General features: G+C 52.0%; 1 protein-coding gene across 5 annotated transcripts in view; it reads right to left on the reverse strand.

Moving 5' to 3' along the window:
- The window catches only part of ARID4B (AT-rich interaction domain 4B), a 93,170-nt gene that overhangs the window by 54,183 nt on the left and 14,316 nt on the right, over window positions 1–24,671 (reverse strand). The gene's annotated exons all lie outside the window — the stretch shown is intronic.

Genomic DNA, 24,671 nt, shown 5'->3' on the forward strand with positions numbered 1-24,671 from the left:
ATTTACCGAGTACCTTTGTCCAGAGTGCTGTGCTAGATCCTTGGAAACAGATAAGAGAAACAAAGGGCATGACCCGATTTCAGGGGGCTCATGCTCTAACTGGGGGGGGGGAGGGGGCAGGAAAGGGAGAGAGACAGGAATTTCCAAATATCTAATACACGAAGAGAGCGCAGCGCAAGTTGGAAGATAGCTCGCGGTGCTAATTAACCGTCAGGGCTTTGTCTTTGACGGAAGAAACGTTCCGGTCCCGGCCTCATCGCCACGTCTGGAACCTTGAGTGTCTTCCAGCGCGAAAAACTCAAGCCACGGGACCACCATCTGCCTGGCAACGTGGGAAAGTGGAGTCAAATGGGATCTGAACACCCGATCGGGTCAAAAGCGCCCTCCAAAAATCACCAAGTACCGTTTCAAATAATAACGATAACGATAATAACCATCACAGCCAGCAAACACACGGAAACGGACGATGGGCCGGATACGGCCACGAGTAGACACGAAAGAGCAGCGAGTCCAAGACAAGATCCAAACTGAAGGTCGGGGAGTAGTCTGTTTTCATCCTTGGGTCAGAAATAAAACCCGAGAGCGACGCATTAGAGTGCGCGCACGTATATCTGGTCGTACTTCGTCTCTGAAGAGGGAGCTACAGATGATAAGAGCCTGTCCCTGCGTGCGACTGTGAGGGAAGGAAACAATGTGTGACCATCACACCCTGCTGCAATTTTTTGTGCTTACAGGCAATGGCCACCCTGATATACTCTGAACTGCAGCAGTTACATTACCGCCGTGCCAACCCATTTATAGGATTCCGGGGCAGAGCTCCTAAATGAGGAGCAAGTCACTCTGCAGAAGCATACGAACTAAGTAACACGAAGCTATCCAAGACAGCTGCCTCTCGCGGTGGAAAAAAGAAAAAAAAGGAAAAAAAGTACTCCACGAGAAAGATGGGAAACCACATTAAGCGCAGGAAGATTAAATTTAAGTCTTCACAGTACTACGGTCAAAACTGATTTATGCAATTATAATCGTATAGATCACGGCGGTATCTCTCCTCCATCTGAATATGGTTTTTCTGGAAATCAAATGCTCACCACGGATCGGCCCTGTGGCCATCTCTCCGTGGGATAAGCATTCATTTAAACTGAGCCCTTACCGTGTGCAGAGCACTGCACTAAGCAACTGGGGACAAAAAAAATAGAACGACCCTCTCCCCGCCTCAAGGATCTTACGGACGAATGAAGGAGACAGAGGAGGGGAAGGTGGTAAAGAGAGACACGTGAAAGAAACAGTGGCAAATAAAGGAATAAATGGGATAAAGTGATTTATGCAATCAGCGGTACTTACTGAGGGCCGGCTGGGTCCTAATAATCACTTGGGAGAGTACAGACAGTTGGAAGACACGTTCCCTTCCCACAACAGGCTTACAGTCTACACAGACATTTATATAAATAAATAAAATATGGCTTTGGAAATAATTGCAGCGGGGGGGACATCAAGGGCTTAAAGTGTTTAGGCGATCCAGAAGGGAGAGGGAACAGAGGAAAAGAGGGCTCGATCGAGGACGGCTCTTGGGGGAGCTGTGAATTTTGCAAGGCTTTGAAGGTGGGGAGAGCGGTGGTGTGCTGATACGAAAGGTGAGGGAGAGTTCCAGGCCAGGGAGGATGAGGACAAGCGGTCGCCGGCGAGATAGGTGGAACCGAGGTACAGTGAGTGAGCTGGCAGAGAAGTGATGTGTGCGGGCCGGGCTGTAGCGGGAGAGCGGCGAGGTCAGGCGCTGGGCTGATTGAGTGCTTGCGAGGTGTTTCTGTTTGACGCGGAGGTGGAAGGGCCACCTCTGAGCGCCAAGGAGGGCTGACGGGGTGGTCTGACCAGGGGAGGATTAGTTGGCGGACATCTTGTGGAAGAGGCGGCTCGTTTTCCGCAAGTATTTTCCAGGTGGAAATAGCCATTTTTGAATCCAACTGATCAAGCAATCCAACTAATCAAGGGCATCTGGCCAAATGCCAGGGAGTTCAACAGAAGCAAAACCACCTTCCCCGCTCCCCAAGAGCTTAGCTGTTGTTCGCGGGGAGGGTATCATGCAAACACCCTTGGATCTATTCGCATCTTGGGCTCGGTGGCCCTTCTCCCCAGGCCAGGTAATGGAAAAGGACCCAGCTCCCCGGACTCCCAGACCAAAAGCCCACCGGGGCACCCGATCGCTTGGCCAAGAGCATACGCCTGTAGAGGCTCGCCCAGCTTTCTGCCGCAACCCAACGTTAAAACAAAAGGACAACTTTTTCCTCGAAGATGTGGCTGCATTCGCTTGCAGTGCAGGATTTTACACTGCCCTCTCTTCACACAGCCTGCACTGGGGGAGGGTCCGGACCACGAAATGACAATCTGGCAAAAACAGGGTACATTCCGGAGCCCCCAGATCTCCTACTCTTCTTTAGTTGCCACTAATACAAAATAGAGCGGGCCTGCCGCCGAAGTCATTTCGGTTGACGCAAAAAGAAACGAAAACGGAATTGGATTTTAGTAGCGAAGGGTGATCGCCGCCGGAGCGCCCGTACGATTTCTGAAGCAAAATCACTCTCTTCTTCCTCTCTGGACCCCAGGCCGGAGGCATTCGGGATGCTGCCTTTGGGAATCGGAGCTCCCATCGCGACAGCCTGGATGAAACCGGGCCTTTCACCGCTCTAGCGATGAAGGAAAAAACCCGAAAAGCCTCCCAAGGCATCAGGAGATTTCCGTTACTCTTGTAGGAAGATTCTGGATAAACCCAGCAGTCGAAGAGACCGATCTTCCCGGGGACACCGGCTAATCATGTGGAACATCTCAGCGGCTTCGAACGGAACTCCTGCTTCCATGAGAGCGCCCTCGTGCCAGAAAGGGAATTAAACAATTCCTTTGTTTAGCAAACAGAACCGCTTTCCGGTCGTCAAGGTAACAGCCATCACCAAGTAGTTGGGCCACGCTCACACAATCGGGGTTCGAGTCAATCGACCAGCCCCCTGAATCGGCACCCACCCCCCCCCAAGCAGCCATTAAATTCCACGGGAACACTCAAAAGCAGACCTAAGTGATTTTAAAAGCAACCGTTCACGGACGATCATCCTTCACGGTGCCAAAGAGCCACGGGAAGCGCTTGGAGCGCTACCGCGGCCGGGGCAGTGTCCGATGGGGCTTTCGGGCTCCGCCACCTCCGTCCGCGAGGCAGATGACGGTTGGAGGCGATGCTCCGAACGGTTCACCCGAGACGCCGCTCTCCCGGAGCCGTTGGGAGGGTTTTCTGCAAAAGGTAAGCCGCGGCGGGAAGAGTCCCTAAAAAATATCAACGCCCTCCGTCCCCCAAACTGGTTGAGATTTCTGAAGGCAGCGAAAAAAAATACCGTAAAAATCAAATCAGAAATCAAAAAAAATCAAACGATATTTACGGAGTGCTTGTGTGTCACACGTTAGTTACGGGGGGGGGGGGGGGGGTGACGTAACCTAGAGCACGGTGGCTTGGCCCTCGGGGGGCTTTACAATCTAACGGGCGAAGGCAGGCAGACCTCCGTTATGCACCGATAGTGATTTGAGAAAGAAGGAATGGCGTGGCTCATGACACGAGAATGTCAGGATGAAATGCACAATTGAATATATACACACACATGCACAAGTGCTGAGGGTGGCTATGGTGTGGATGCATCGCCAGAAAGCCCTCCCTGACTCAACTTTCATCTCCCGACCCTAGTCTCCCTCCCTTCCGTGTCAGCTACGCTCGTGGGCGGACAGAGCCCGGGAGTCAGAAGGTCACGGGCTCCAATCCCAGCTCCGCCACTTCCTCGCTGTGTGACCTCGGGCAAGTCACTTCTCTGTGCCTCAGTCACCTCCTCGGTAAAACGGGGATGGAGACTGTGAGCCCCACGTGGCATAGGGACTGTGTCCAACCCAATTTGTTCGCATCCCTTCCGGCGCTCAGTACGGTGACCGGCACGTCGGAAGCACTTAATTATCACAGCTAGTATTATCATCACTCTAACAGCGGGCAGGGATCGGGTCTATCGACTGTGCATCGTACCCTCCCGGGTGTTTAGTTGGGTTCTCTGCACAAAGTTGACGCTCAACAAATACCACTGACTGACTGCCCGGAAGGCTTCCCGGAGGAAGCAAGATCTCCGGAGGGCTTAAAGATGGGGAGAGCAAACTTGAAGGGGGAGCGAGTTCCAGGCCGAGGGAACAGCATGAACACCGGATCAGAGGCGGCAGGGCGAGAGCCCAGTACGGTTAGAAGGTGAACTTGGGGGGAGCAGAGAACGTCGGATGAAAGGTAGCCGGGGGAGGGAATCGATCCGTGCGGTGAAGAACGCTGGTGGAAAGGGCGGAAACCGATGGAAGGGGGAAAACGGGGAGCCGTCAGAGTGGAGAAATACGGGAAGCGGCGTGGCTCAGTGGAAAGAGCACGGGCTTGGGAGTCAGAGGTCATGGGTTCGAATCCCAGCCCCGCCGCTTGTCAGCTGTGTGACTGGGGGCAAGTCACTCAACTTCTCTGTGCCTCAGTTCCCTCATCTGGAAAATGGGGATGAAGACTGTGAGCCTCGTGTGGGACAACCTGATTCCCCTGTGTCTCTCCCAGCGCTTAGAACAGTGCTCTGCACATAGTAAGCGCTTAACAAATACCGACATTATTATTATGTGCTGTGTGACCCTCAAGTAGGACGGTGGCTCTCTGGAGGGGACAGATAGGGCAAATGCTGTGGAAGAACAACTGGCTGGATTTAGCGGGGGACTGAATTTGAGGGCTGAAGGACAATCGATCGCATTTACTGAGCGCTTACTGTGTGCAGAGGACTGCCCCGAGAGCTTGGGGGAGTACAATGTAAAAAAGCTGACGAGTTCACAGTAGAGAGGGGGAGACGGACGTGGATACGAATAAATAAATCGGAGAGAGGTCCACAAGTACCGTGGGGCCGAGGGAGGGGGGAATAAAGGGGGCGAATCCAACAGCGACGGGGACAGGAAAGGGAGTGGGAGAAGAAGAGATGAGGATCTGGACCGAAGAGCAAGGACTGTGGGCTTTGGGGGCAGAAAGCTGAGGGTCCCCGGGTCAAAGTCCAGACTGAGGAATTGCGGGAGGACAGAGACCAGGTCACGGGGTAAAATGGGAACCTAAGAAATAGCGCTACTGGGGCCGCCCAGCCAGCCCAGCATTCGGTCTCCCCCAGCAATACCAGTTAGGTTGGAAGAACCGAGCGAGTGCCGGTATTGTCTCTATCTGTTGCCGAACTGTCCATTCCAAGCGCTTAGTACAGCGCTCTGCACAAAGTAAGGGCTCAGTAAATACTATTGAAATACTCTTGAACGGTCACCCGGCCATCCTCACGGCTACGGCTGGACCATCTGACGGTCCGACTTCTCCCTTCCCCGCCTTTGACCTCCCTCTAGAACCCATTTCGAGGGGGGCTCATCTGTGAACGTGGCCCAACGCCTTCTGAAATGCTGCTGTTTTCTGCCCGCGCAGCTTCCTGGGGAAACACTTTCGCTACGCTCACCGCTGGCTGTTTGAAGCACGGTTTGCTTTGGTTAGTTCTGAGGTTACCGCCCTCCAGCTTCGGTGGGGGCACCTCCACCTCGGTCATCCGGGACTTGAGAAACAACAATCCCAGGGTCGCCGTGTCCAAACTTTCACCATTTTGAAGGCTCCGCCAGGACTCCCCTTCAGCCTTCTTTTTTTCCACATTTAAGAGTCCTAACCCAGACCTGCCCCCGTCCTCCCTCCCCTTGCACACACACACAACGATCCCTCGAGACCGTAAGTTAGTTGTGGGCAGAGAACACGCCTACTGTTTACTGTCATACCGTACTCTCCCAAGTGCTTAGTACAGTGCTCTGCGCAGAGGAAGCACGCAATAAATACGACCGATTTCCCACAGTTTATTCCACTTCAGGAAGCTTCGCCATTCTCACTAACCGCCTCGGTCGCACTTCTCCTTACTTCCTCTTTTACGTCCTTTCTAAGGGGTGGAGATCGGAACAACCTTCTGGGAAGAGGAGATACGGAAATACGGTAAAACCTTCATTCACTCATTCTTCGTTCATTCAACTGTATTTATTGAGGGCTTACTGCGTGCGGAACACCGTACCAAGCACTGAGGAGCACACGATGTGACGATACACAGACACGCTCCCCGCTCACAACAAGCTTACGGTCTAGAGGGGGAGACGGACATTAATGAAAATAATTACACATACGCACAAAAGTGGTGTGGGTTGGGAGGGGGGATGAATAAAGGGAGGAAGTCAGGGCGACGCGGAGGGGAGTGGGAGAAGAGGGAAGGAGGGCTTAGTCAGGGAAGGCCTCCCGGAGGAGACGGCTTTGGTATCCAGCGTGTCGGTGTGGGGAAAGGGGGCCGCCAAAGGGTCCGAAACACGGGACATCTGAAAGGTGGAGTTGCCTCGGGAGGGGACTTGGCCAATCTCACAGAGGGACCGAGTGAGGTCCGGGGAGTTCACGCTCGTACGACAGCTTGCGGATCTGGAGGCGTAAGCACCCGACAGATTCGGAGGTCCCAGTGGAGTAGAGCAGACCCTACGGCTCCTGGAGAAGGGAGGCCCTTCCGCGCACGACAGACAGGCAGGGGTAGGAGAAAGCACACGGGAGTGGAATCAGTTGAAACTCGCTCGCTAACCAGAATGCCACTTTTATGCAAATAAAAGCGAGCGCGGTCACGGCCCGCCGAGAAGACTCGAACGCTGCAAACTCCTAGCGGGGAGACAGGAAGGAGAAAGGGGTAGGTAAAGAGAAAACGGAGACGAGGAGCTAGACTTAGAGGTCTCCACCAGCACTGGCACAGGGCTCAGCGCAGGGTGGTGGCGGGGGTGGGTCCCAGTAAGCTCTATTCACAGCTGTGACACCCGATAGCCCGAGGGGGACCATCTTTTCAAACGCACCCCTCCACCCCCAGTTCATTCTCTAATAAACAAGCTCTCTGCTTTTTTTTTTTTTATCTTATGGCATTTGTTAAGTGCTCACTGTGTGTCGGGGCTCGTGGTCTAAGCAGGAGGGAGAACAGGAGAACTGAGGCACAGAGAAGTGAAGTGATTGGCCAAGGGTCACCCAGCGGACAAATGGCGGCAGCCGGAATTAGAACCCGGGCCCGTTATCTTTCCCCTAGGCCATGCTGCTGCTTGAGGCCTCAGTCTTGTGTGTTCAACACTATCTCCACCTCAGCCCCTATAAGGAGCGGCATGCTCTTGCTCTATAGGTACATAATATTAATAATAATAATAATAAATGATGGCATTTGTTAAGCGCTTACTATGTGCACAGCACTGTTCTAAGAGCTGGGGTAGATATAGGGGAATCAGGTCGTCCCCCATGAGGCTCACAGTCTTCATCCCCGTTTTACAGATGAGGGAACTGAGGCCCCAGAGAAGTGAAGTGACCTGCCCACAGTCACCCAGCTGACAAGCGGCAGAGCTGGGATTCGAACCCATGACCTCTGACTCCCAAGCCCGGGCTCTTTCCACTGAGCCGCGCTGCTTCTCTACATACATGGGGAATGATGTTTTGGAGTTAAAAAAATATTTCTTATTTATCTATCTATAAGTATATATATGACTCAATCACTCCCTCGCTATAAAATTTTGCGGGTAATGGTCAGGTTTCCTTTTTTTTTTTTTTTAAAGTTTGAATGGAAATTAGGCTTCGGTTTCCAAAATTACAGGTTTTCACTTTCATTTTGATGGTTCGCGTATGGTCCGGTTTTGCTTCGGCACAACGATAAACGGGTGGTGTGCGTGCACAGTGCAGTTAGGCCTGTGGGGTCCGGTCTGTCTGTCTGTCTCTCGCCGCCCGCCCCCGGCCCAAGATCACCCGGGGGGCTTTCTTGGAAAAGTGTTCTATATACAGAAATCACCTCTCGTGGCGAAACAAAAGAAAAACAACACGAGTTGAGTTCATTTCTGTCCCCTCCTCTCCTCCTGCTAGGGGAGGGAGAGCTCTCCCGACCCCGACAACCCAGTTCTGTGCCGGCTAACTCAGGTCACGGGCTTGGGAGCCGCAGAACAGGGTTCCGGACAGGGACAGGGGACGGGGACCGTTTTCAACCCGATCACCTCGCATCTACCCCAGCCCTGAGTACAGTGTCTGGCACACGGTGAGCATTTAAGAACAGTAATAACAAAACGGACTCAAGTGCATAGGTGAAGCAGGAGGGAGGGCGATTAGGGTGGGAAAATGAGGGGTTAGGTAGGAAAGAACTCTTGGAGGTGTGATTTTTGGAGGGCTTTGAAGGTTAGGAGAGAGGTGGTCTGGCAGATACGAAGGAAAGGGGAGGGCGTTCCAGACCAGGAGGAGGATGCGGGCGAGGGGTCGGAAGCGGGCCGGTCGAGATCGAGGTTTAGAGAGTAGGTGGGTGTTAAAGGGTGCGGGTTGGGTGGTGATAAGAGATAGGGTAGGAGGGGGAAAGAGCCGATGGAGAGCCGATGCTAAGTTTCTGTTTGAAACAGAGACGGCTGGGCGATCACTGAGGATTTCTGAGGAGTAGGGAGATGTGGACTGAACCATCCCCCCTTTTGGATGACCCAAGCAAGAAAAAAGAAACTAATCGGGCGGTAAAGCAGCCAAACTACGGAACAGTCCACCTATTTGGGAGGGGAAAGGAGAAAAGAACCAGGTGCGAGAAATTGAGAAAAGAAACTGGGCCCTGAACCAATTTATAAAAGGTCACGGTTCAGCGCACACTGCCCTCTGTTCTGCTTTCCAGACTATTCGGGCTCCCCGGTCACCAATATGAAGCCCATAACGGGGACTGCGAAGGAGAAGGGAGAAAGTGGGGAAAAATCATATTCACCTAACCATTAGACTTCAAGGACAATCATCACATGGACCCTCCGAGGACCCCGTTGCCACTAACGGAGGGAATGTGAACGGACGACCGTTCCGACGCAATACACGCACTCTTATAACACCGTAAGTCAATGTGGGAAGGGGTAGCGAAAAGTGAAAACCTGAGATTTAGAAAAACTCTGCGAACTATTCCCCTGCATGTCATTACTCTCAGATAGAGGATTAAGTCTCCAGAATTAAGCTATTTGCTCTGCGTTTCGAATGGGGATTATTTTTGTTCTTAACTAAGATATCCATGGAAACAATCAATTATCCACACAGGTCTTTGAAGCTACGCAGAATATTTACCAGTCCCCACCAACAGAGGTGAATATCTCTACGGACTCCTCCTCTTAACGTTTAAGGTTCTGTACCTGTAAAATTTAAAAATGTCCCCATGGAACCCTTTCAGCTCAAGGGCCAAAAAAAATAAAATTCAAGAAATAAAGAATAACTCCAAAGAACCATATGCACCGTTTTCTGGAAATCAATATTTATTTCCAAATGAACCTGAAAAGAGTTCCACTATTCTGTATCAAATACTAAACTTAACAGGCCGACTGAAGAACCGCGACTCATTCGGTATTAAAAATCTCCATTCAGCCATTTTAAGCAGCGAAAAGCGGGGAATGAGGCCATTCCGCGTGTACTTACGGGAGAAGAGGAGCAGACGGATATTTTGATCCCTCAAGCAAGGGCTTTGCTACCCGCCCGCTGGGATTGCCTATCACCGGGATATGCGTGTTTGAAAAGACGCATCCCACTACACCCAGGAGAAAACTGAAGAAAAGTCTGCGTGAGCCACAACCCTTGGGGGGCAGATCCAGCCGGGCAGAGAGAGGAATGAGCAGGTCGGCGCCAGTTTCTGATGATTACGGTACTTGTTGAGTGCTCACTATATGCCAAGCACTGTTCGAAGAGCCGGGGTTGACACGGGGTAGTCGGGTTGGACACAGTCCCCGTCCCACACGGGGCTCGCACGCTTAATCCCCATTTTATAGATGAGGTAGCTGGGACACAGAGACGTGAAGTGACGTGCCCAAGGTCACACGGCAGACGAGGAGCGGAACCGGGATTGGAACCCGAGTCCTTCTGCCGCCCGGGCCTGTGCTCTACCCACTTCGGCCGAGCCCGTCCGGGCTCCGGGAGTCGGCGTGAGGTGGAGTCCTCTGGACTGTGAGCTCGTTTCGGGAAGGGAATTTGTCAACCAGCTGTTATCCTGTACTCTCCTCAGCACTTAGGACAGTGCTCTGCACCCAAGAAGCACTCAGACACCACCGATTTACTGTGGAGGTGTGGGTCGGGGTGGAGAGAGGAGTGGGCAAGGAGTCGCACCCGCAGCCCTACGCCCGGGCAGGCCTGATGGGCCCCTCCCGCCGGGGCTACTTTCCAGACCGCCGGCCACGAGGGCCGGAGCACTGGCCACAAACACCCGGGCCGGCGAAAAGCCTCCAGTAGCCGGATCCCGTGAGCCATACATCGAAGATAAAAATAGGCCTGCCTGCGTAACACACACCAAACGGCTCTCCTTCGGCAAATACTTCCACCGTAAGTCCGTTAATAATACGCCTGGGCTACCTAGCAATGGAAACGACCTCATGAGGAGTCCGGTCTCCCGGGGTGATGGGTTTCCCCTCTAGACTGGGAGCCTGCTGTGGACAGGGAACGCGTCGACCGACTCTGTTGGACCGTACTCCCCTGAGCCCTTAGCACGGTGCTCCGCGCTCAGTAAGTGCTCAATAAATCCCACCGACTGACCGTCTGGATCTCTTTCCGCCCCAGAAGTAGAATACAACTTGCTTCCATCTCATCTCTTGCCATCAGACGTTCCACGCTTTTTTCTCCTCCTGGACACCGCCCCGCAGAAACTTTGGGCAGGCGAGCCCTCCTTGTGCCATTTTCTGGGTGGTGAAGCTTGCCAAGGACTGGATTGCTGCTAGGACCATACTAGCCTTTCTTCTTTCTCCCTTCGACAGTTCGTCGGCATCAGAGCCGGCCCAACCGATCAATGGGGCGAAGGAGAGTCTCCCTCCCAGGGCGACGCGTCCACCCTGACGCCCGGACGCACCCAGCCCTAACCCCAAACTGAAGGCCTGGGGCCTCCCTGAGGAGTCCCGGAGGCCAGTCGCTGTGAAAATGGCTTGCCATCTCCCCAGGGGCACGCTCGGTCCAGAGAAGACAAGGGCAACCCCTTGCTGAAACGCCGGATCTCGGAGGGGCCGGGGTGGAAATCTGGCCGGCTAGAGGTGGGAAAAGGCACAGGACCAGGACGGTGGGGCGAAGCACAGCATCTTCCAAACTTCTCGACCCCCTCTCGCTTTGGAAGCCTGACCGTAAGGGTGGAAGAACCGCGGGCCGATCACACCCCGGGGGAGTGACTTCCTAGGCAATCACGGGGCTCGGCGGCGGCGCCGCCAACACCGACTACTTCCCTTCCATTCGCCCTTCTGGACGGACAGAGATCGATCAACGCTGCCAAGCGGTGTAACGGCCCCGTACCGGGCCGAGGTCCCAAAAGTACCGCAGGATGACGCTCCTTCAGCCGGCTGCTCTGCAGCCTATGTTCGGGATTTTTCACACCGCGCTGCGAGTTGCTCCTCGGGACCTGTTTACAGTTCCACGACTACTGCCCGGCTAAGTCGGCTCTCCGCTTCCTCTCTCTCTCCACGGTCCGGTGCACTTGCGAGTTTTGTAAATATGATTACTCCCGCCTGATTTGCACCGTGATACGGTCCTGCGGGGTGCTCGGAATGAACTTCTAGCGTCAGGTCTTTGCCTACGTGGCCTTGCTCCCAGCTCCACATTCCTTTCCTTTCGGGAGACCCCGCCGGTCACCTGTTTGGCAGGGAAACTGAGCTGGAGAACAGTGGACCGGTTTCGCCCAACCGTCACTCTCTCACACCACTTCTCTCTCAGCGAGGCCAGGAGTTGTTCAGGTGCGTTCGTTCATTCGGTCGTATTTACTGAGCGCTTAGAGTGTAATCCAGACTGAGCGCTGTACAGTGCTCTGCACACTCTTTGCGCTTAGGAGGATATAACAATATAACTGACACATTCGCTGCCCACAACGAGCTTACGGTCCAGAGGGGAAGACAGACATTAACAGAAATAAATTACAGACCTAATATAAGTCATTTACAGCTATTACGGGTGCTACAGAATTGCCCGGCTGTGAGGGTTTGCCCTGCGTTCCGATTTTCCCCGGCCACCGACGACTTACCCGCTGCCCCGTCTCAGCCAGCTGTGTGGACCTGACTGGCTGCCGAGCGCCGCACGGTAGCTCGCCCGTGCAATTCTCCCCGTGTACACATCTGCTTCTCTCCACTGCCTTAGTCTGGCCGTTTACATTGGCAGTGGCGGGACGTACCCGTTCGGGAGGCCCCATCTTTTTTACGACCCCTCGGGGGCTCGATCTGCATCATCAGAAAGTCTTGGCCTTACATCACTGGCTGTCCTGGGGCTGAGGGTGCCCAGGGCAGGCCGCACAGTCGCCCGGTTTGCCAAGCTGTATTTGCTCAGGGCACAGGTGTCCAGGTGTGGGTTGCCCACTTGCACTTCCACACTCCTACGCAAGCTATTCTTTGTCAGGGATGTGTACGTACACGCAACTCTCCCCCTCGTGACTGAGAGCTCCTTGCGGGTAAGGGACATCTCTGCCGTACTGTTACACTTTATAACTCTCCCAAGCTCTCACTATAGTGTTTTGCCAAGTAAGTGCTCAATAAATACATCTAACTGACTGACTTGCTGAGAGATCTGACAGCCACCACCTTGGATGTCAAAGAGCATCCATGGGGACAGCCAACACGACGCTGGCTCCTCCAGTTGTCTGCTGCGTAACCTGGACAAGTCGCTGCACTTCTCTGGGCCTCCGTAACCTCCTCTGTTAAAATGGGGATGAAAAGCGTGTGGGACATGGACGGTGTCCAATCTGATTAGCTTGTATCTACCTCAGAGCTTAGTACAGTGCCTGGCACATAGTAAGCACTGAAATTCCTTAAAAAAAAGAGGGGCTAATAATAATAATAGCATTTCTTAAGCATTTACCACAAGCCAGGCACTGGGATAGATGCAAAAATCAACTGATCAGACACAGTCTCTCCCACGCAAGGGGCTCAGTCTTTCCTACCGACCGAAGATCGAGTGGGATTGCTTAACTGTTACATTAATCTTGACGAGGCTATTGGCAGTCAGTCCTAGTGGAAAAATACTGCCAAAATCTGGTGACCCCAGCGAGGATCGGCTTCACCCACTGACCCGTGCCTTAGAAATAGGCTTCCAACTGCAAGGCTGGAAGCGCTTAAGATCAACGATCCCATTTTATCCTCACGGCATAACCCCTGTGAGAGAGGAGGCAGACGTTACCAAACCCACTTTACTGAGGATATAGAAACAGAGAGGTTAGGGATTTGCCCAAGTCAGTCAACCAGGACCAAAGCTGGAACTCGAATGCGGGTCTCCTGACTCTGAAACTTATTTTCTTTCGACTCATCACCATTATCACTACTAAAAGCGACCACATACGATGAACAAAAGACTTTACTTAATACTAAGGCGATTAAATAAAAATCCATTCAGGAACAGGCCCGGTCCTCAAGGGGCTCGCAAATCAAAGGGGGGAACACACAGGACAATGACGACAATCAGGACGAGAAAAAGAGCAAGTTAAAATTCAACAATCAGACTAAATCGATTTATAAAATAAGAACGAGCCTAACACCGTTTGGAGGGGGTGATCTGTAGACGCCTCATCACGTAATACCGATAATCGTATTTGTTCAGTGCCTACTGTCGAGCACTGGTCTAAGCAGTGGGATAGACACAAGGTAATCAGGTTGGACACAGTCCCTGTCCCACGTGGGGCTCACAGTCAATCCCCAATTTACAGATGAGGTAACTGAGGCACCGAAAATTTAAGTGACTTGCCGAAGGCTCACAGAGGACACGTGCTGGAGCCGGGATCAGAAGCCAGGTCCTTCTGACTCCCAGGCCCGTGCTCTCAGGCAAAGGGGACCTCAATGAGAAACGGCCACAACTTTCCCACCAATTTTTGTTGTTGGAAAATGACCTCAAACTATTAAATTCTTTGGAGACTTTTACATGTGTGACTGTCTTTTCGAGTTGAAGGCGTCGCCACTCAAGGGGAAGTTTGCCTACGGACACGGGTGAGAGAAAAGAAGGTCTTTCAAACACTTTCTCCCCTAGAAATGGAGGCTTCCCCAGTCGATCAGTCATACTTATCGAACGCTGACGGCGTGAAGGGTGCTACACTGAGTACTTGGGAGAGTTCAATAGAACGGAGTCGGTAGACACATTCTCCACCCACGACGGGTTTACAGTCTAGATGGGGAGATGGACGGGTCATATGTGTTTTTGTGGTCACCCTATAGCGAAGAATAAACCAAACCCCAAATCAAATAATCCACCGGTGAAGGAAACTCCACTGACTCTAGCCATTGGGAGAACTGAGCTACTTTAAAGCTTGAGCTGAGATGAATTTGAAAACAGACTAGTTAATCTGGAGAGAGGAGAGGATTAGTACAGTGCTCTGCACACAGTAAGTGTTCAATAAATACTACTGAATGAAAGGAGGAGCAAAAACTGCAATAAGAGGATCCAATCATCTCCCGCCAACTCAAATCATTACTAGCAGTAAAGTTTAATTGTGTTTCTCTACCCCAATTTTACTCAACTGCCTATTCTTCATTATACATTAGAAATCAAAACCTCGTTACCAAATAATGAGGAATCCAAGGCAGCTGCTAGTCCCCAGACCATGAGATGCCCTTTAACTTACACGGTCATAACCCAAAGCCGGGTAATACTAAGTCCACTTATTATCGCCCATTATGAATTAACAAGGCTTCGATGTACTACAAAGTGCCCTACATGGGGCCGGGAACTGTTCGACAGCTAACGCTTGACAGCGAAAAGTTCAGGTGATTCGCTTGGAAATCGCTGACTGATTTGGGGAATCCTGCAAGAGGAGGGGAAAGATCACACAGAAACGTAAGGCAATCCTCTGTGCAGGACCCTCACCTTGGTGCTTGGGAAAGTACAACACAGTAGAGGGATAACAGTGGTAAAAAATAATAATAATTGTGGCATTTGTTCAGCGCTTACTATGTACAAAGTGGCGGGGTGGGGACAAGCCAATCAGGTTGGTCAGAGTCCCTGTCCCACACGGGGCTCCCGGTCTCAGGGGTGAGGACACCGAGGCACAGAGTCGTCCAGGACTTGCCCGGGGTCACGCAGAGCAGACAAAGGTTAGTAGACGTGATCCCTGCCCTCAGTGGTCTGCAACGGAAGGCAGACATTCAGTTACAAATAGGGGAAATGATAGAGTATGAGGCGACGCACACGAGTCCTGAGGGGTTGGGGTGACTATCAATCAGCTGCGGGGGCGGGAGGCGGGGTGGAGAAATCCTCAGCAGGAATCGCCCTAAACATCTGAGGGGCCGGCTTTGACATTGGCAAATATTCTGGTCTCCAACTGGGGGAATGAGAATGTTCTGACAGCCAACATACTTCGACCCACACAAATATTCTACTTCCTACACCAAAGAAATCTGGCCACAATTCTCCATCCGCGCAAACCCAAATACTCTTTGTTTAGTCATTCCTTCAAGAATGAAGACCCAGGCACACTGGTTGCTCTGCGAGCTCGGTGTGCTCGCCTTGGAAATGAAACATTAAACTCCTTATCCCGCCAATCGTAGATCACTGTCTTTGGCCTCGGTCGACACGCTATGAGAGGAAGGGAGAAAATATGGGTTAAAAAATCAAACTACTGTCCGGTCGCTGCTGAGAAGTTCCATGAGAAAAGGCCACGTTTGGAGTTTAACGGAGTTAAACCGGAATATCCCACACGGAAGTCTGTATTGCAGTTTCCACACGGATGGTCACCACCCTCGATCCGTGGTGTTTTTTGAGGGAATAATGTGCCCAGGGTAATGAAAAAAGCGTTTGGTAAAGCACAACAGAGTTGGCAGACACGATCCCTGCCCTCAAGGAGGTTGCAGCTCGTGAAACAGAAACTCAAGGTAACACAGGCTCTGGCTGAGAGCTGATGCACAGGATCATGCACGGGAACTGGAAGACATAATTCCCAGTTTAGTCACTGATCTTGTGTGGCCCTTAGAGGAGAATCTGGGGAACCCAGCCTCCATGGGGCTGAAAAACTGACTGGATTTCACAGCATGGCGTAGTAGGGTCAGAAGGTCATGGGTTCTAATCCCGGCTCCACCACTTGTCTGCTGTGTGACCTTAGGCAAGTCATTTCACTCATCTGGAAAATGGGGGTTGAGGCTGCAAGCCCCACGTGGGACAGGAACTCCCACAGCCGGGAGCTGGGAGGCGGAGGGCCTGGATTCCAATCCCAGTTTTGGCCATTGTCTGCTGGGTGTGGCCCTGGATGAGTCACTTAATTTCTCTGCACCTCAGTTACCTCATCTGTAAAATGGGGATTAAGACTGGGAGCCCCAGGAGGGACGTGGACTGTGTCCAACCTGATTAGTTGATATTCATTCATTCATTCAATAGTATTTATTGAGCGCTTACTATGTGCAGAGCACTGTACTAAGCGCTTGGGATGAACAAGTCGGCAACAGATAGAGACAGTCCCTGCCGTTTGACGGGCTTACAGTCTAATCGGGGGAGACGGACAGACAAGAACAATGGCACTAAACAGCGTCAAGGGGAAGAACATCTCATAAAAACAATGGCAACTAAATAGAATCAAGGCGATGTTGATATCAAGTTGATATCAAGTTGATATCTACCCCAGCGCTTAGAACAGTGCCTGGCACATAGTAAGGAAGAAAATGAACCTCTGCCGCAGTGAAGAAGCACCTCGTTCGTTCGGTATTTGCGCTAGGAAGTCCTACAAGGACATTAATAGGTGCAAAACCCATTTTTCGGCTGTGTGACTGTGGGCAAGTCACTTCACTGGGCCTCAGTGACCTCATCTGTAAAATGGGGATGAAGACTGTGAGCCTCACGTGGGACAACCTGATGACCCTGTATCTCCCCCAGCGCTCAGAACAGTGCTCTGCACATAGTAAGCGCTTAACAAATACCAACATTATTATTATTAAGTCACTCAACTTCGTACCTCGGTTACCTCATCTGTAAAATGAGGATCATATTAAATGGAGTCCCCTCTCTGCTTCAGACTGTGAGCCTCATGTGAGACCACGACTGTGTCCAACCTGATGATCTTGCATAATAATAATAATAATAATGATAGTATTTGGTAAGCGTTTACTACGTGCTGAGCACTGCGATTCTACCCGAGAGCTTAGTACGGGGCCTGACGCCCCAGGAAGAGCTTAACAAGAACCGTTAAAAAAAAAAAAATCATTTTTAATTGTCTGAACAGTGTGGAGACGTTTCCTTGCAGATGCTCACATCAGCATTTTGCACGTCATTTTCAAACGACAGCGGTTTACACAGCTGTTCCAGGCAAGGAGCTTCCCAACAGCTTAGACTTCCCTAATTCATGCTTACCAGTAAAAGCTCCGAAAAAAACCCACTCGTCACCACACAATCTCGCCCGTCCGGATCTTCCTCGTTATCTGGCAACACGATAGATGGAATTTCGCGAAGGGAGGAACTCAAAGCCCATCCTCAATTCCTGGGGATTCCTGAAGTCGCTGGGGGATAAGGTCACGGGGGTGGAGAGTCCCACCGCCAGTTCCTGCTTCCCATCATAGGTGCCCTGCAGCAGGAGTCTCTGGATTTTTCCCCTTCTAGGACTCCACGTGGCTCCGGAAAGAAGGGTTAAACGAGAAGGACTGAACACTTGGGAGTGGGATTGGAATTAGTGCTCTTTTCTGGGGGAATCCCCCCAGTTGGGGCGGGGACGGCGTCCAACCTGGTTATCTTGGGCGCTCAGCACTCTAAGCAGGGGACGACTGGAGAGAAGGGAAGAGAGGTGGCAAGGAATCACAGGAACTTTTGAGAAGAATGAGTCACCAATTATAAAATGGAAGTCCGGGAGGTCAAAGGCACGGACCGTCACTGTACAGACAGCGCTCTGAGCGACTTTAAATCCAAGCACCCCTCCACAAAAAATCACCACTGAACGGGACTGCCACAAGAAACCCTGGCAGGAGAAACAGCAGAATCTGTGCTTAGATTCAGTTTGCGAACCTCCGACAGTTACTACAAAAGGGCAGCTTAGGGCCCTTTCTTTTTACGTCCTAAAATGATGGCCGTACATTGTCAAGGGCAGACATTTTGTTCCTGCCTGATCTTTTGGGAGTCAGGACCTTCACCTCGACTTTATTTCTGGACCTACATCAGCTAAGCAATGACACAGCTCTGAAAATGTCCATTTATTGCATTTATTCAATCTGCTTAAATGGACTGCCACAGACTCAGCTTGGCCGAATGACTTTAATAAATATCCCCGCTAAACTCCAAGCTCGTTGCGGGCCCGGGATGTGTCTGCTTATTGCTATATCGTCCCCTCCCGCGCGCTCAGGACAGTGCTCTGCACACAGGGAGCGCTCAGTAAATACGACCGAAAGAATGAATGGGCTCCCTCTCAATCAGAGTCATTTTCGAGACGGCTGTATTCGAGGCCCCAACCATCCGAAAGCATCTATCAAGCGCAGGCGGCCTCTCCTTTCATCGGCTGTCCGGCCCCGCTCCGTTTCTGCTCGGCAGCTGGTTTGGCGCAGCCTCCTTCGGCAGTACCGTGGACAAGACCCAGCACACGAGAAACCCACTTCCCCCTCGTCTCCGATGGGAAACGGAAGTCCGGCTTCGTTGACCAGGGATGCTGGGGGGGGGGGGGGATGTGCCTCCGTACTCTCCCAAGTGCTCAGTACAGTACTCTGTACGCAGTAAGCGCTCCAATTACCTAGTAGAGGCCTGAGCAGAGCGGACTCCCCGCCCCCGCCGCAGACCTCTACAGCTTCTCCTCCTGACGGAGCGCCAGGACCACCCCCAAAGGCCGCTAGGACATCCGCTCTAACCTTGCACCAAAAGTTGGCCGCATCATTTCTCCTCAAATCATGATAAAGGGGGCTCCTGGCTTCTCACTGCCTACTCTCTTTAGACTGTGACCCAGCGCGGCCTGGAATAATCTGATGATAAAGAGCGGGGGCTCATGACAAGCCCAGGGGAATGGAAGCCTAGAAGCCAAGGTTTAAAGCGCAACAAAATCTTTTTCTTTTTTTAAATTCATCGCCGCCGCGGGACAGAATGAATAAGCGGCGGGCGACCAAGTGGAATCAAGCTACGTGCCCCCCCCCCCCCCGTCTCCTCATCGACGGCTTTCGCTTCTGCCTCGAACAATTCAGGTGGCAGAGAGCTCTCGGTACCCTGGACAAAACGACTGGGCGAGGTCTAAAAACCCAACAAAACACGGTTGCCAGATTTGCCACCCCCGCCCCTCGGGAGCTGATTCTGTGTATTTCTATAGCATCCATCACCATGGTAACCCGACATTCAGCCAAAGAAATATACGAGAGGAGTGTGGGAAGGACACCCCTCGTCGCTTCTTGGAAAGCGGGCTGCAGAGCGGCTCCGACGTCCCTACGACTGTCGCACAGAACCCCGGCCCCCAGGGCTTCCTCCTGCCCATCTGCCCCCTTGCCCGCCAGAGTACCCTTGCCCACTGGGCCGGCGAGGGGAGGGGGAAGAGAACAGGAAAGGGGCAAGGAGGGGACGGAGAAGCGGGGCCGGCTGACGTTTCGAGCGACAGAAAATTGCTCGGGCACGGTCTTGCCGGCCTGGAGGAGTGGCTTTCTTCCACCCGGCTCTTCCGGAGGCCAGGTTTTCCTCTAATTCAACTGGAGTAAACAGAAACTGCTAGCCTGAAAATGTCTGTATTTCTCCCTTCCGTTTGGCAGCCTGGGAGCGTAACAATAATAATGTTGGTATTTGTTAAGCGCTTACTCTGTGCAGAGCACCGTTCTAAGCGCTGGGGGAGATGCAGGGTCATCAGGTTGTCCCACGGGAGGCTCACAGTCTTCATCCCCATTTTACAGGTGAGGTCACTGGGGCCCAGGCAAGTGAAGTGACTCGCCCAGAGTCACACAGCTGACAAGTGGCGGAGCCGGGATTCGAACCCATGACCTCTGACTCCCAAGCCCGGGCTCTTTCCCCCGAGCCACGCTGCTTCTCTAACCCTAACCTATCACTCTCCTCCAGTCCTCCTGAATTACTTATACCTCCCTCTATCACTTACGTAGTGATCTACGAACTATTATACCATCAGTTTATTTTGATTACTCCGATCTTAACTATTTTGTAGGCCTGCCTCCCTGGTTAAAGGGAAAGATCCTTGTGGGCGAGGAATGCGGCGCCATGGATAGAGCCCGGGGCCTGGGAGTCGGAAGGTCGTGGGTTCTAATCCCAGCTCCGCCACCTGTCTGCTCTGTGACCTCGGGCAGGTCGCTTCACTTCTCTGGGCCTCAGTTCCCTCGTCTGTAAAACGGGGGTTGAGACTGGTGAGCCCCACACGGGTCAGGGACTGTGTCCAAACCCCATCTGCTTGTATCCAGCGCTTAGAACAGTGCTTGGCACACAGTGAGGGCTTAAATACCATGATTATTATACTTCTAGCGTACTTTCCCAAGCTCTTAGGTTCAGTGCACTTTACTGCGAACCACTAGAAAAGTTTCAGGTCCCCTTTGCCACTTGCCTGATGATAAGCGGTAAATTCATCAGTCCACAGTTAGATTCCTGAACATGGTAAAAGTTGAATTTACGAACTCTCGGATGGATAAGTGCTATTTGAACACCAGTACGCCAACAGGTACACTGACAGGTATACCAAAAATGATATCAGTAGGTAGAGACTAGAATATCAGGCTGAAGGCTGGTAAAATTTTTATTAAAAACTTGCAAATAGGACCCAGGGCACCAGCGCTTTATTCGGGCAATTAAACCGCACATCCGCTAGATGCGCTGTTAATAAATTCAAAAGTAGATGGTGAATTAAGTTGAGTTTTGAAAGACTGAAAATTGAAAAAGGGTTCATTTACATAGCTCTGCTGTTTCTTAATTCCTGGTTTATTTTGAATTTTGACTCAAGGTTAGCCTCGTGGAGTCAGAAAGGCCTGGGGTCTAAGCCCAGCTCCACCACACGTCTGTTGAGTGACCCCGGGCAACTCACTTAAATTTCTCTGCGCCTCCGTTACCTCATCCGTCAGAAAAAAAATGGGGATTTAGAACGTGAGCCCAGTGGGAGACAGGGACCGTGTCCAACCTGATTAACCTGTAACTACCCAACGCTTCGAACGGTGTTTGGCACATAATAAGTGCTTAATGAGTACCATAATTATTATTATCACCACGGAGGTTTTTTTAAAAAAGATTAAACCACTAGCTTTCAAATAACACGTTTGACTCTACAAAAATCAGCGCCAATATAGCTAATATTCATAGAGTTGCTACCGGCCCCACAAACGCCGCGCTCCGTCGCCCAACCGACTAAATAACCATTCCGTGGACAGCCCTTACAGAGACACGCTAACACCGGACACGCGTCGATGAGATGTAGGGGCAGCTGTTAATGCCTCCCCATCCCCCAGCAAACGTTTTACTGCCTGCCTGTTATACGGTCAGAAGAAGATCTGTTCCCAAATGATGCAAAAAAAATTAGTCATTTATTTAGTTTGCCATAAAAAACACACTTCAGTCCACGCACGGTGCATATTTGAGCCCTATGAACAGTCGTAAGAAAAATTTAAGCCCCTGGGAAATTTTTCAAAAGGCAGCATCGGAAGCCTCTTCTGATGCTGTGCGGAGTTTTAAAATTAGCTTTTCCAAGTTTCTTCCTAGAAGCACAACGAGGTGGGACAGTACTGGACTTTAAAACGGGCTAGGTGAATGCCTGCCGGGCACCGACTCGGATCGCTCAGGGGAGGAGAAACCAACCCTCTCCCCTCCGGCCCCTCCAACCTCCCCGGAGTAAGGAGCAGCGTGTCCACCTTTTGCCGGTAGCCTCGCGAGGCCGGCCCTCGGCGAGCGGCACCGGGGCCGAGGAGAGGGCAAGCCGACGTCCAGCACTGGTTTGCGGGCCAGTTCTGCTCGCTTCCAGAGGAGGCCCAAAGCCCCAGAACTGTTCGTTCTCCGACCGGTGACCCCGACGAGAACATAGAAATACTGCGATCCACCTGAACTGGACCCCACTGCCTGACTCAACTGGAGCATCACGGAGTTGGCCTGGGGTGGAGGGATGGGGGAGGTGGATTTGTGTGTGAAATGCAGTGGCCTAAGGAGTCTGACCTGGGCGAGGGTAACAACGGGAAGCCAGCGCAGCAATTTGGAGGAAGGGGAATGGCACCGAGTAGCAGGTGCGAGGTCTGAGAGTTTAGAAGTTGGGCACGAGGGCATCTCCTCCATCAGCTAATAAACTGAGTAAAATCAGTGCGATTAAATCCCTAAAGATGTGCAGCACCGAATTTTTATACCGACCCGCAGACCGTGAAGGAGAAGCTGTAGCGGGGTAGACGATCTAGTTATTCAGTTACTTTGCGTGGGTTTGGGCATAACGTCCTTTTGGGTGGCCAGAAGTTGTTGACGTTCACGAAAACCGTAGCTGAAGGCACGTGAACCCCAAAAGGCTCTGTAAATGTTTAAGGCTCCCTAGAAACACAGGAGAGAAAGGAGAACCTTACCTACGAAGAGGAAAGTTTATTGTCAACCAGGTCAGGCTGGTCTCCTTTCCTGCCGTAGCCAAGGGAAGGGCAAAGTCCACAGACAAGATAGCTCCAGATCAATATTTAAATTTGTTTAAAAGTGTAGGCCGGGAAAAGACTCATCCACATGGCAACCCAAGAATATCCTTGGGGAAGGAGGAAAAATGTTTTCGCCAGCGGCCTTTTTATAGTGAAGCAGCGGGGCCTAGCGGAAAGGGCGAGGGTCTGGGAGTGAGAGGACCCAGGGTCTAGTCCCGGCTCTGCCACGAGCCTGTTGGGTTGACCTTGGGCAAGCCACTTTGCTTCTCTGTGCCTCAGTTTCCTCGGCTGTAAAATGGGGCTTCCGATACCTGTTCTCTCTAGTCCGTGAGCCCCGTGTGGGATTGAGAATGGGTCCGACCCGATTACCCTGTATCCACCCCGGCGCTTGATACAGAGCTTTGGAACATAGTAAGCGCTCAACAAATACCACTCAACCGATGGAGCAGTCTAGGGGGCAAATATGCTGCAAGTGAAATAACGAAAGCCCCAAATCAAACAACTGCACGGGAGAAAAGCCACCATTAGCCCCGAGGAATGTAAGAAGAGCTCAGTAGGCAGGATTCAGCTACAAAACCTGGAGTCCAGCCAGGAGAGGGGGGCCAACTCCTGCACTCTCAATGCCTAGGGATCCATTAGAAACCGCAAACGGTCAAGGTTCCTGGAAAATACGTCAAGCTACCACCAGCGGGAGTTTAGGGGATGGAAGGGAAGCTGCTGTTTTCGAGGTGCATCACCTGCTGACGACACCTAGGTACCCGAACAGCTTCTCCTCCTCTGCCTCACGGGCTGCCCTGAAACACTTCACGGTTTCTGAACGGAAGAACCTCTCGGGTGAACGTACGCCCTCTCAACGTTTCCACCCCAAGGACTCCAGCAAGCCGCGGGGAATTTTTCTGCTGTTCCCAGTGGTTGTTGGGGGAAGAACCCAAAGAAGAGCAGCGAAAGCCTCCAGGTCTGCTCCTAAGATAGGATGAAGACAAGGTGAGAATACACAGCAGGGACCAATCTCGATGATGGTTATTTGTTAAGTGCGCACTACGGGTCAAGCACTGTTCTAAGCGCTGGGGTAAACACAGGGTAATCGGGCTGGACCCGGCCCCTCTCCCACATGGGGCTCACACTCTTAATCCCCATTTTACAGATGAGGTAACTGGGGCCCGGAGAAGTGAAGTGACTTGCTTAAAGCCACAGAGCAGACAAGTGGCGGAGCCAGAATTAGAACCCAGGTCCTAACTCCCAGGGCGGTGCTCCACCTACTAGGCCATGCTGCTTCTCAGCTTTGTAGCTGTCCAGGCTCAAGCCCTGGCCCTCTGGCCTCCCCTGCACACTCCTCTCGCCTCTTGGCTCTTCTTCCTCTTTTCCCTTTCCCTTTTTCTCACTCCTACCGTTGCCCCTCTGAAATCCAGCGCTCCCTGGAATCAATCAGTAGTATTTATCGAGGGCTTATTTTGTGCCCAGCATCGTTCTAAGGGCTTGGGAGAGTACCATATAACCTAGCTGGTAGACAAGTTCCCTGCCCACCGTTAGCTCCGGCCTAGAGTGAGAGACAGGCGTTAATATAAATCAATAAATAACAGATAAGTGCCGAGGGGCTGACAATTCTGGGTCGGATAATTCCTCGGAAGACTCCCCGTCTTCGGAACCGTTTATGAGTAGCCCCATCACTATGACTGGAGCGCCTACTGATTGCAAAGCGCTGTACGGAGAGCCCTTGGGCACCAGGACTAAGCGCGGGATCCCTGCCCTTGAGGAATTTACAACCTGTGGAAAAATAATTTTGGTTCTCAATTTCTTAGCCTTCGAAGTGGCCCCGGGAGAAATCTCAGCGGAGATCACTAGTCCCGGAGACATGCAGAACCTACCGAACCGGAACGAAATCAAATCATAAGACCAGCGAGAGTCGCGCACCCGTCGGTTAACTGAGCAGGGCGGGGGGGGAAGGGGCAAGACCCACTCCTAAAACAAAACCTGAAATGATTATAAATCCGTCACCTCAAAGCTAAGGAGCTGCAGTAGTCCCAACCTACCCAAGTGCCTCGCTTTCCCGCCAACCATCTTCTTCCCCGTTCTCCCCTATTTCCAAATGCAATTCCAGGTGTCTTCTTGAGTTCATCAAGCCC

This window comes from Ornithorhynchus anatinus, chromosome 19 (genome assembly GCF_004115215.2).
Source record: "Ornithorhynchus anatinus isolate Pmale09 chromosome 19, mOrnAna1.pri.v4, whole genome shotgun sequence".
Lineage (NCBI taxonomy): Eukaryota > Metazoa > Chordata > Mammalia > Monotremata > Ornithorhynchidae > Ornithorhynchus > Ornithorhynchus anatinus.